Source organism: Rutidosis leptorrhynchoides, chromosome 7, assembly GCF_046630445.1.
Source record: "Rutidosis leptorrhynchoides isolate AG116_Rl617_1_P2 chromosome 7, CSIRO_AGI_Rlap_v1, whole genome shotgun sequence".
NCBI classification, from domain to species: domain Eukaryota; kingdom Viridiplantae; phylum Streptophyta; class Magnoliopsida; order Asterales; family Asteraceae; genus Rutidosis; species Rutidosis leptorrhynchoides.
This window is the reverse complement of record NC_092339.1, coordinates 370,734,848-370,748,230: the sequence shown is the minus strand read 5'-3', so window position 1 is coordinate 370,748,230 and position 13,383 is coordinate 370,734,848. Positions and strand designations below refer to the sequence as shown.

The 13,383-nt window shown below is 34.1% G+C and overlaps 2 pseudogenes; both read right to left on the bottom strand.

Annotated features, from left to right (window-relative positions):
• Positions 1 to 6,947, bottom strand: part of LOC139860511 (uncharacterized) — a 44,808-nt pseudogene extending 37,861 nt beyond the window's left edge.
• LOC139860510 (uncharacterized) lies at positions 6,947 to 8,610 on the bottom strand (annotated as a pseudogene).
• Positions 8,611 to 13,383: the final 4,773 nt, after the last annotated feature.

The window sequence follows — 13,383 nt, the reverse complement described above, 5'->3', positions numbered from 1 at the left end:
CATTGGTTGTGGGGGAAGTGACATGGGTTACAGGTTATGGGATAACAAGGAAAAACATGTTATCAGAAGTAAACATGCCACCTTCAATGAAGCAGAATTGTACAAGGATTTCAACTCAACACCAAAAGAAAAAGAATCAGTTGAATTTGAGGTTGACACATAGACAACAAGAGAGGATGAAAGGAAAACTCCAGAGTATGAAACTGAAGTTCCAGTGGGAGTTCCTAACAGCGAAAGCTCGGATTCTGATCACGAGCAGACTTCTGATAGTGGGAGCTCAGATTCTGATGATGAGCAGCCCCCACAGCCCCCACCACAACCTGACTAGTCCAATTGGGTCAGGAGATCTACACGAGTTACAAGACAGCCAAATAGGTTTAGTCCAACAGTTAACTATCTTCTTTTAACAGAAAATGGAGAACCGAAATGTTATTCTGAGGCAATGAAGGTGAAAGATTCGTTCCAGTGGGAACAGGCTATGCAAAGCGAGATGGAATCCTTATTGAAGAATCAAACTTGGAAGTTGACCAAGTTACCACCAGGAAAAAGGGTCTTACAGAACAAATGGGTTTTCAGAGTCAAAGATGAAGGGGATGGTTTTAAATGATACAAAGCAAGATTAGTTGTCAAAGGATTTCAACAAAAGAAAGGAGTCGATTATGCTGAAATCTTTTCTCCAGTAGTGAAGATGACGACTATCATATTAGTTCTAAGTATGGTGGCAACCGAGAAGTTACACTTAGAACAGTTGGATGTTAAAACAGCCTTTCTGCATGGCGACATTGAAGAAGACATTTACATGTCTCAACCAGAGGGGTTGTGTCAAAGGAAAGGAGAATCTTGTGTGTAATCTAAAGAGAAGCTTGTATGGTTTGAAACAAGCTCCCAGACAGTGGTACTTGAAATTTGATAATTTCATGGAGAAGACGGGATTCGTGAGAAGTTCTACAGATCATTGTTGTTATTTGAAGAAGTTCAAGAGCTCCTATATTATATTGTTTCTTTATGTCGATAATATATAAATTGCAGGTTCTGATATAGTTGAAATACGCAATTTGAAGAAGCAATTATCTAGAGAATTTGAAATGAAGGATCTCGGGCCAGCTAAGCAGATTCTCGGTATGAGTATATGCAGGAATAAAGATGGGTCAGTTTCTTTATCTCAAGAAAAGTATATTCGCAAGGTTCTTGAAAAGTTCAGAATGAATGGTGAGTCTATAAAGCCAAGAAACACGCCGTTGGGAAGTCATCTAAAGCTTTTTAAACATCAGTCTCCTAAAACTGAAGTAGAAAAAGCAGAAATGGCTAAGGTTCCTTATGCATCTGCCGTGGGTAGTCTAATGTACGCTATGGTGTGTACAAGACCTGATATAGCACATGCAGTTGGGATGGTTAGTCGCTTTATGTCAGCTCCGAGGAAAGAACATTGGGAAGCAGTGAAGTGGATACTACGGTATTTAAAGGGTACTTCCAAAGTTGGGTTATGTTTCAAGGGCAGGGATACTACTCTCAGGGGTTATTCTATCTGGGTAGATGCAATAATACCTTCAAGAGCACCACCGGGTATGTATTCACTATAGGAGGAACGGCAGTGAGTTGGATGTCTAGGCTTCAAAAGAGCGTGGCTCTATCTACTACTAAAGCAGAATACATGGCCTTGACTGAAGCCACTAAAGAACTAGTATGGTTGAAGACATTCATGAAAGAACTGGGTAGTAAACAGACAGAATATGTCTTATATTGTGATAATGAGAGCGCAGTCAAATTAGCGAAGAATCCAGTCTATCATGCTAAAACGAAGCACATTGGCATGAAGTATCACTTTATCAGAGAACGGATACGCAATGGAACATTTAATCTGGAGAGCATTCCAGGTTCAAAGAATCCAGCAGATATGTTCACCAAACCAGTAACGCTGGATAAGTTGAAGCTGTGCATAGCTTCAACTGGCCTTCCGAACACTGAAGAGAAGGCAGGAACTAGAGAGAGATGAGACGAGCAAAGTCTTGCATTGCAGAAGTACAAGAGTGCAGATCGATGGTATTCGAAGCCTCTGATGTTATGCGAGGTGTATACGAAATAGTTTATATTTTTACTAGGAAAAACTATTAAATACGATACAATTTTACACAAGATATTTATTTATTTATAGAATGGATATACTTAAACCTTGCTACAACACTTATAGGCAGTGTACCTAATCGTACAGTAGTGTAGTTTTTAGTAAGTCCGGTTCGTTCCACAGGGAAATCTTTAAACAAAGCTCAACGCTATATTAGTTTACTTTTATAAAAATACAAATATATATATAAGTAATATTATTATTATAAAGGGGGTTTTTACCGTTTAATGACCGGTTTGTCGATTTTAAAACTTTAGTCGCAGTTAAAACCTAATGTAAAATATTAAATAAATAAAAGGCTTAAATTAAAACTTAAAGTAAATAACGATAATGAAATTGCGAATAATAAAAGTGCGATAAAATAAACTTGCGATAATTAAAAAGTACGATAATTAAAAGTGCGATTAAATAACAATAAATAAAAGTGCGATAATTAGAAGTGCAATTAAATATAAAATAAAGGAAATTAAATATGAAATAAAAGAATTATGCTTATTTAAACTTCCGTAATCATGATGTTTGACGTGTTGATTTTAGTTTTATGCCCATGGGTTAATTGTCCTTTGTCCTGGATTATTTAATATGTCCGTCTAGTTTTTGTCCATAACAGTCCATCAGTCATAAATATAAAGTGCGAGTGTCCTCGTCAAATTATTATTATACCCGAAGTTAAATATTCCAACTAATTGGGGATTCGAATTGTAACAAGGTTTTAATACTTTGTTTAATGAATACACCAGGTTATCGACTGCGTGTAAACCAAGGTTTTACTACTTTGTTAACAATTACACCAATTACCCTTGAATGTAATTTCACCCCTGTTTTAATTATTCTAGTGGCTATTAATCCATTCCCGTGTCCGGTTAAATGAACGATTATTCGTACATATAAATACCCCGCCCATCGTGTCCGATTGAGTGTATATGGTAATTTATAGGGACGCCCAATTGTAAATCTTTATATTAACATTAACAAACTATCATTTAGTTAAACAAATATAAAGCCCATTAATAGCCCATAGTCTAATTTCCACAAGTGTCGTTCTTTTGTCCAAACCCCAATTATGGTACAAAGCCCAATTACCCAATTTTAGTAATTAGCCCAACATCATGATTACTTCGTTTTAAATAAGCATAATAATAACTTAGCTACGAGACATTAATGTAAAAAGGTTGAACATAACTTACAATGATTAAAAATAGCGTAGCGTTACACGGACAGAATTTCGACTTACACCCTTACAACATTCGCTAACATACCCTTATTATTAAGATTAAAATTAAAATTAAAATTAAAATATAAATTATATATATATATTTTACGTATATATGAGAGAAGAGAGAAAAAGATTATAAATTGCGATCAGAATTCGGTTGCTTTTATAGGAAAAGTTGATTTTTGGGGCTCCGCGACTCGCGGCATATTTTGCCTTCAAACTCCGCGAGTCGCGGAGTTTGAGATTCCAGCTCACACTTTGGAGTCTTTCTCTGCCGACGGTTTATTTATAAATATAATATATATATAATTAATATAATTAATTATATATTATATTATATTTATATACCTAGTTAACTTGTAATTTTTAGTCCGTTGCGTCGAGTGTTAAGAGTTGACTCTGGTCCCGGTTCCGGATTTTCGAACGTCCTTGCGTACAATTTTATATTTTGTACTTTGCGTTTTGAATCTTGTACTCTTGTAATTTCGAGACGTTTCTTATCAATAATTGGAACCTTTTTGATTGTCTTTTGTTCTTTTGAGCTTTTTGGTCGTTTGCGTCTTCAATTCGTCGAATCTGTCTTTTGTCTTCACCTTTTATTATTTAAACGAATATCACTTGTAAATAGAACAATTGCAAATAAAAGCTTGTCTTTCTTGAGGAATAATGCTATGAAATATATGTTCGTTTTTAGCATTATCAGCCTCCAAGTGGGAGATTGTAAAGGGTGTAGGCTTCGGTCTAAAATAAAACGACAGCTAGCTTGGTGGTTAAGTTAGGGTTTGGCCAACCCTAATTTAGTTGGGCCGGTTTAGGGTTTATTTAGACTAGGGTTTATTCTAATCCTTGTCTATAAATAGTCTCTCAATTGTATGTACTTGGTATCACCTCCAAATAATAATATTCTCTCTAGTTCCAAAGTGGATGTAGGTTTCACATTGAAACTGAACCACTATAATTCTTGTGTCATCTTTATTTATTTTTCTGTGTTCATACTCAGCTACTATTGTGTCGTGTGCTTGTGAGTACTCTGATAAGGCAGGTTTAATACTTAACACTAAGAATCTTCATGTGATATATGTATGGTGTATACACTTCTTAAAGTCAACAAAAAAGAATTGGACAACATGCGTTCAAACGCTTAACCATTAATAACAAAATCAATAACATGGAACGTTTTTAAAAATAAAATAATGATTCGAAATTTTTTTAATGGATCAACTTCAGGATCTACCGAATTCATATCTGAGTGTTTAAAAATATTAAAATATAATGATTGGCGGTTCTGTGATGCAAAAAACGTTCTAACCAAAATTTATGTCTTGAAAGATTAACACATTTACAAACTACTATACCATAGAGTCGGCTCTGGTTTGAATTTTAGTCTCAACAATGATAAGTTCACAAAGCAGTAGTCTTACTTGAATTGATATTATCAAACGTAGCTAATGAGCAAATAAAAACTCAATCTGGTCACACGTTTATAGCGTTAGCGCATGGTAAAGAATTCAATTAGAAAGTTATAGCATCGAGAAAAGTAAAAATTTGCCACATTATATCGAGTTCTGAATGAACCTGTTATTTGTATGGCTAGTAAATGGGTTGTGATTTGTAAATGACGTCATCACTATTCACCCAATTATATATAGTATACATATACATATACATTACACTTGAAAGTAACTAATTTGATTATGGAGTGACCCACTAACCTTCTGAAATGGAACTTCAAACTGGGACTTTATGTTGTAGCATTGTTGCCTTCTTTTGTTATTCGCTTGTAACTTGTAATGCAAGCATCTTTGAAGAAATAATGGCTGCAAAAAAGTAAACCATCAGTTACAAACCAAAACATAAAAGTATTATTCTTCACAAGAGTCACTGATATCATAAATTTTAAATCACATCGATACAGTATGTTTTACTCCACAGCATATAGAAGGCATTTTATTAATGTAATCAGCTGAAACACATATGACTATATTTTCCACTTTCAACAGCAAATAGATATCAAAACAGAGCAACAAATAATACTTCAATCACCAACATAAACAAACATACATGTATATATACAAACATATAAATTTATAGACACATAATCAAAAAAATAAATAAATAAATAAATAAAAATTACACTGAAATTAAGAGAAACCCTTCGAAGAAGAAGCCACAATCAACAATAGTTGATGAATAACTGAAATTAATTGAAAAAAAAAGGACATAACTTGGAGACGGATGAACCCTAATCGAAGCAAACGACCGAACACCACCCAAGAATCAGGCCAAAAATACTAAAGCAAGAGAAACCCTAAATCAAAAATATCGATTGTTACCTGTCGAGTTCACTTGTGGAGATGGCTTTTTGGTACAGGGGTGAAGACGAGTGACGATAATGAAGAAGATGTTGCTGAGAAGTAGAGTAAATCAAATAAAATTGCTGAGAAGTAGAGTAAATCAAATGAAATTATTATTAGAGCAAGAAGGTAAGGGATAAGGTATGAGAGGAGGTGAGGGAGAAGACATAGCTGAAACAGGAGACGGTCGCTTCATTTTTTGTAAGAAAAGAGGAAGAAAAAAAAGAAGGGGGCAAAAGGTGAGCAGTAGCAGTTTGTGAGAGGAGGGTGGACAGGTGGACCAATGGGAAGCCAAAAAACACACTTGCTATTAATATGTGTATCATAGAATGATAAGTAGTAGCTAAATATTGAGATACAATAGAATGATGAAACATACAAAAAAAAGTTCCAAAATGGCTTTAAAGATTTTAACATAAGTATCGATAGTTGATGTTTGACATTAATGTTTACAGTTTACTTAACCACCACAATTTTCTTGAAAATTCATGTCCGGTTGACCTATAAAGTCAAGATGTACCTCTGTTTTTCTTAAGAAGCTTTTCAAGAATAGAAAGGTTACAACTTTCATGTGATGGAAAGAAGAAAATGTACGAAAGCGTGTATGTTCGCTCACCAAGTCACCAGTCAGCTATCATGCCATCTTGACTTGTAACAGCTCTAAGTGCAACTGCATTATTATGAGTTCTTTTGTCTCCTTGAACGCTTGTTGTTTTTATCGGTAAAAATACAACAAATGCTTGCCATATTTCATAATAAATACCACCATCTTTGATTGCCTGAATAAAGATTTCATCCACCTGCATTGTATATTCATTATTTACATAGAGTCACCGCCAAATGAAAACTCATATGAAATAAACAATTTGAATAAATTCTTTCATGCATATATTGACTTCAAGTCTTACCTGACGAAGAATATCCAACGCATTTCCTTCAGTGACATAACCAGGAATTCGTACAACAAGCCCAGGCCCAGGAAATGGATGGCGTTTCAAAAACGACACTGGAGCATCCAAAATCTTACCTAGTTAACGAACCTTCAAAACAATAAGATAATAATGCATAAATTGATCAAGACAAATTATTTTTTTTTTTAAAAAGGAAAAAAATATCACCTTTGGAACTTGTCTACATTAAACTTGTTGCAAAGCGTGTATTTCAGCCTATTCATAAACAACAGTCAACAAAATAGACCCATTACCAACCCGCCCATTTTTCCACCACAATTTCGAACTTCAACTAAAGAGAGCATTATAACCTTAACAAACCATTATCAGCAAAAATACAATGAAGCCTATCTCCGATTGTTTTGTGAGCAAGAGTGGCTGCAAAAGTAGAATCCACACCACCGGATAACACACGTATAACATGATCTTGAGGTCCAACCATACCCCTGATTACCTTTATTTCTTCCTCCATTACATTTTCCATTTTCCAACCAGCTTCAACCCCACAAATATCATAAAGAAAATGTCACAATATATCAATTCCCTCAGGTGAATGCGTAACCTTCATAAAATAAAGAAAAGTGTAATGGTAATTGGTATTAACAACACATACTAAGAACTTGCGGGCATAGCCCAACGGTTCCCCCCATGTACTTTGTGTCATGGGATAGGGAGAGGTCATGGGTTCGATCCTTAGGGATGACATGATTTTCTTTAAAACAATTGAACACCAATAATAATAGTTGTATATATTGACCCTATAGGGAGGTTTTACCGGATTCGTTCACGGACCTCTACTCAGGAACACTGCCCGAATGGATGTGTTCCCGGGTACCGTCGATTGGGTTCGGGTTTCCGCCCGAACGTGTGTGCTACGTGCAAATGATGAGGGTCGTTGAAAGAAATGATCTATTGATGCCAAAAAATCGCCGTTAAAAAAAAAAAAAAAAAAAAAAAAAATATTAACAACACATACTACAATGATAGAAAAAAAAAAGCCAATCAAACACAATTAATCCCTAACATGTTTTCTATTACATTGACTTAATCAAACAACGGCTAACTCAAACCATATACATCATTATGATCAGTTCTCCACTAACCGTAATTAAAATACTAACACTGCAAGCTTTTTAACGGATCAAACTAATCTCATTAACGTAACATAACATGACACTAATCTTATAAATGTGTTACATTCACATGATTATATTATAACAGTGACAAAATAAAAAATGTCTTGAAAAAGATAATATGTGCATATATGGATGCATCACTATGACAAACTTTCCACTAACCTTAATCGAAATTCTAATCTATAAATGCTTGTTTAACCAATCAATCTAATCTCATTAACATAGTAACATAACATAGCACTAGATATTTGAGTGTGCCACATTCAAACAATTACATAACATTAAACAAATCAAATCTCTAAACCAAATTAAATTCTACCTCAGGATGATACTGCATCAACTGCGCCTTGCTCGCTGCTAGCAACCACCTCGAACCCCTCTGGCAACCGCCTCATCACCAAGGTTCATCCAAACAAAACCTGTTTATCACCAACAACCTTGTCTTTAAACAACCCCACCACAATCTTTAACAACCGCAATCAGCATTTTACCGTACTCTTGTTTTTAACCAATAACAACATGTCCACCCAATTTCTGCACAATCAGCTGCAACCCATAAGGCCATAACAGATATCCAACACAAAGATTCCATTTTTTATCAACATAATCAAGAAACCCATCTGGAAAAGACGGCGCGTTTGGTTCGTGGACGGAGTGGGGGCCACCGGAGAGGATGATTGCAGATAGGTTTAATTCGGTGATTGATTTGAGAAATGGAGTGCCGGAAATGTAGAGTGAGAATATTGATAAGCTGCAAATTCAACGAGTGATTAAATGGGTGACCGTAATCAAGAATCAAATAAATGTTTAATTTCACGGTTTCAGGTTCCATATTGGAGATGGTGAAATTGAGTTGTGTTGGATCGTGTAATCTTGAATTCAATAAGGAGCGCGGAAAATCTAGGGTTTTATACTCAAAATCCAAATGTAAACTTTTGATATGACAAAATCGACTTAGATATGTCAAAGATGTACTATACTATAATGAATGCTAGAATACCAGTGTATTGAATTGTACGTGTATGATAGGTTAGGATTCGTAACCCTAACAATGAACCTTTAATACCCATTAAATACACACAACACGTTGCAACCGTGCGGTTGCCTGTCTAACCGTACAGTTGCATTCCTGCAACCGTGCAGTTGTATACCAGCAGAGAAAGTTAAACAATAAAGCACTTTAACTTGATTATAATGAACTCGGGGACTAATTATGCACCAACAAGTTGTTTACTAGGGTTTTAAGACAGGGGTGGTTGCTACTTGCTAGGGTTTTTGTAGGTTGGCGGGAAGCAATTCGACCTAAATGTGTTTTTTTAGACCATTATGGCCGGTGATAGCGTGGGAAATGGGTTCCTGAAAAAATACCAATTGAAGTGGAGAGATTTTTCAAATAACAACCGGCTAGATCAACTATTCAATCAAATAATAACAATCGATTTTTTCACAAGGTACGAAATGTATCGTCAAATATTTGATAAAAGAAAAGAACATACAAACAATAAGTGACTAAACTCAAGATAACAAAATCAAGTCTAACAAATCACAAAACTAATTAAAGAAACAAAGCCTCATCCGAGATGCTAACTACCTAAAGTCAACCAATACATCAAAAACATGAAACAAAAATTAAAAGAAGACTACCAACAAACAAATCGACTCGCAACCGGTACCGAATTACTCGACCAACGATTTCCCCTTACAAGATTTGGAACCCGAAGTAGACCTTAATGTTCCGTTGTTGGAATATTATTGGGTTTCGCCATTTATCATCTTTTTCAATTTTCAGGGTGTTATTGGCTTCCGCCATTGGTGATACTAATGACATCCTCTCGCGATTGATGACATCGATGGCATGCCCTTGCCATTGGTATGCCATCAATGACTATCCATCCATTTTGTCTGAGAAAATACAACAACAACAAGAACAAAACCCAATACCACATGAATGGTGTATTGGGAAGGTGAGATATAGACAATCCTTTCTCTATCCGAAAATAAAAAAAAAGGTCGTTTCTCCACCAAGAGTGGAACACTCTCAAAAGTAGAGAAAATCATCCATCTCTCTATTCGACGGATAAAGAGATTGCTTCCGAGTGGACCTCCGGCCAAAAAGTAGGAAAAAATGTTTACACATTTATTTGTCTCTACTTGTCTGAGAAAATGTTTACATTTATTTTGTATCAAGTGTTATTTCGATTTTGTCTTAAGGATTGTTTACACAATCGACAAAAACCACGCCCACGTAATGAATAGTCTAATATAGTATACAAGTAGAAGCGATTTGACTATTTCGTTAAAGTGAAAACTATTTGAAATTAATTGTATTAAACGTTTTATTTCAAGTCCAAAAACTACTTGCGGGACTCCCTATCTTCGTGAAAGTCCACTGATAACTCCTAAATTATACAGTTTTTTGATAACATTTTGAGTAGTTATCTTAGTATTTTTGAGTCATTTTGATGCCAAAACACACTAAAATGGGTAAAAATGGAAAAAGGTATTTCTAATGATTATGTCCAAGTTATGTATTAAACAGGATCAAAAATGAAGAAAATTGCAAATCGGCTGTATGAAGCCGCCGGCATTATAACACCCCGCCAAATTACCATCTGACGGCGTGTTAATTCAGGTCCCACATGAAATGTCCCGTTCTTATTGATTAAAAACGTTCCATATTATTTGATTTCGTTGCGAGGTTTTGACCTCTATATGAGACGTTTTTCAAAGACTGCATTCATTTTTAAAACAAACCATAACCTTTATTTCATAGATAAAGGTTTTAAAAAGCTTTACGTAGATTATCAAATAATGATAATCTAAAATATCCTGTTTACACACGACCATTACATAATGGTTTACAATACAAATATGTTACAACAAAATAAGTTTCTTGAATGCAGTTTTTACACAATATCATACAAGCATGGACTCCAAATCTCGTCCTTATTTAAGTATGCGACAGCGGAAGCTCTTAATAATCACCTGAGAATAAACATGCTTAAAACGTCAACAAAAATGTTGGTGAGTTATAGGTTTAACCTATATATATCAAATCATAATAATAGACCACAAGATTTCATATTTCAATACACATCCCATACATAGAGATAAAAATCATTCATATGGTGAACACCTGGTAACCGACATTAACAAGATGCATATATAAGAATATCCCCATCATTCCGGGACACCCTTCGGATATGATATAAATTTCGAAGTACTAAAGCATCCGGTACTTTGGATGGGGTTTGTTAGGCCCAATAGATCTATCTTTAGGATTCGCGTCAATTAGGGTGTCTGTTCCCTAATTCTTAGATTACCAGACTTAATAAAAAGGGGCATATTCGATTTCAATAATTCAACCATAGAATGTAGTTTCACGTACTTGTGTCTATTTTGTAAATCATTTATAAAACCTGCATGTATTCTCATCCCAAAAATATTAGATTTTAAAAGTGGGACTATAACTCACTTTCACAGATTTTTACTTCGTCGGGAAGTAAGACTTGACCACTGGTTGATTCACGAACCTATAACAATATATACATATATATCAAAGTATGTTCAAAATATATTTACAATACTTTTAATACATTTTGATGTTTTAAGTTTATTAAGTCAGCTGTCCTCGTTAGTAACCTACAACTAGTTGTCCACAGTTAGATGTACAGAAATAAATCGATAAATATTATCTTGAATCAATCCACGACCCAGTGTATACGTATCTCAGTATTGATCACAACTCAAACTATATATATATTTTGGAATCAACCTCAACCCTGTATAGCTAACTCCAACATTCACATATAGAGTGTCTATGGTTGTTCCGCAATATATATATAGATGGGTCGACATGATAGGTCAAAACATTGTATACGTGTCTATGGTATCTCAAAATTACATAATATACAATATAAGTTGATTAGGTTATGGTTGGAATAGATTTATTACTAACTTTCACGTAGGTAAAATGAGTAGTTTTTATCAATCTTGTTTTACTCGCCATTTCTTCGTTTCTAATCCGTTTTGAGTGATTCTAGTGGCCACGGTTTCGTATTGAACTTAACTTTATGAATCTAAATAGAAAAAGTATAAGTTTGTAGTCAGAAATACAAGTTACAAGTCGTTTTTGAAAGAGGTAGTCATTTCCGTCGAAAGAACGACATCTTGATGACCATTTTGAAAAACATACTTTCACTTTGAGTTTAACCATGATTTTTGGATATAGTTTCATGTTCATAAGAAAAATCATTTTTCCAGAAGTATAGCTTTTAAATCAAAGTTCTTCTTAGCTTTTAATTATCCCAACCAAAACAGCCCCCGGTTTTACTACGACGGCGTATATCCAGTTTTATGGTGTTTATCGTGTTTTCGGGTTTTAAATCATTAAGTTAGCATATCATATAGATATAGAACATGTGTTTAGTTGATTTTAAAAGTCTAGTTAGAAGGATTAACTTTATTTGCGAACAAGTTTAGAATTAACTAAACTATGTTCTAGTGATTACAAGTTTATAACGTTGAATAAGATAACTTTTTATGTATGAATCGAATGATGTTATGAACATCATTACTACCTCAAGTTCCTTGGATAAACCTACTGGAAATGAGAAAAATGCATCTAGCTTCAAAGGATCATTGGATGGCTTGAAAGTTCTTGAAGCAGAATCATGACACGAAAACAATTTCAAGTAAGATTTCCACTCTAAATAAGATTGTTATAGTTATAGAAATTGAATTAAAGTTTGAATATGATTATTACCTTGTATTAGAAAGATAACCTACTGTAAGTAACAAAGGTTTCTTGATCTTGGATGATTACTTGGAATGGATTTAGAAAACTTGGAAGTAAACTTGCAATCTTGGAAGTATTCTTGATTTTATGAAACTAGAACTTTTGGAATTTATGAAGAACACTTAGAACTTGAAGATAGAACTTGAGAGAGATCAATTAGATGAAGAAAATTGAATAATGAAAGTGTTTTTAGGTGTTTTTGGTCGTTGGTGTATGGATTAGATATAAAGGATATGTAATTTTGTTTTCATGTAATTAAGTCATGAATGATTACTCATATTTTTGTAATTTTATGAGATATTTCATGCTAGTTGCCAAATTATGGTTCCCACATGTGTTAGGTGACTCACATGGGCTACTAAGAGCTGATCATTAGAGTGTATATACCAATAGTACATACATCTAAAAGCTATGTATTGTACGAGTACGAATACGGGTGCATACGAGTAGAATTGTTGATGAAACTGAACGAGGATGTAATTGTAAGCATTTTTGTTAAGTAGAAGTATTTTGATAAGTGTCTTGAAGTCTTTCAAAAGTGTATGAATACATATTAAAACACTACATGTATATACATTTTAACTGAGTCGTTAAGTCATCGTTAGTCGTTACATGTAAGTGTTGTTTTGAAACCTTTAGGTTAACGATCTTGTTAAGTGTTGTTAACCCAATGTTTATAATATCAAATGAGATTTTAAATTATTATATTATCATGATATTATGATGTATAAATATCTCTTAATATGATATATATACATTAAATGTCGTTACAACGATAATCGTTACATATATGTCTCGTTTCAAAAT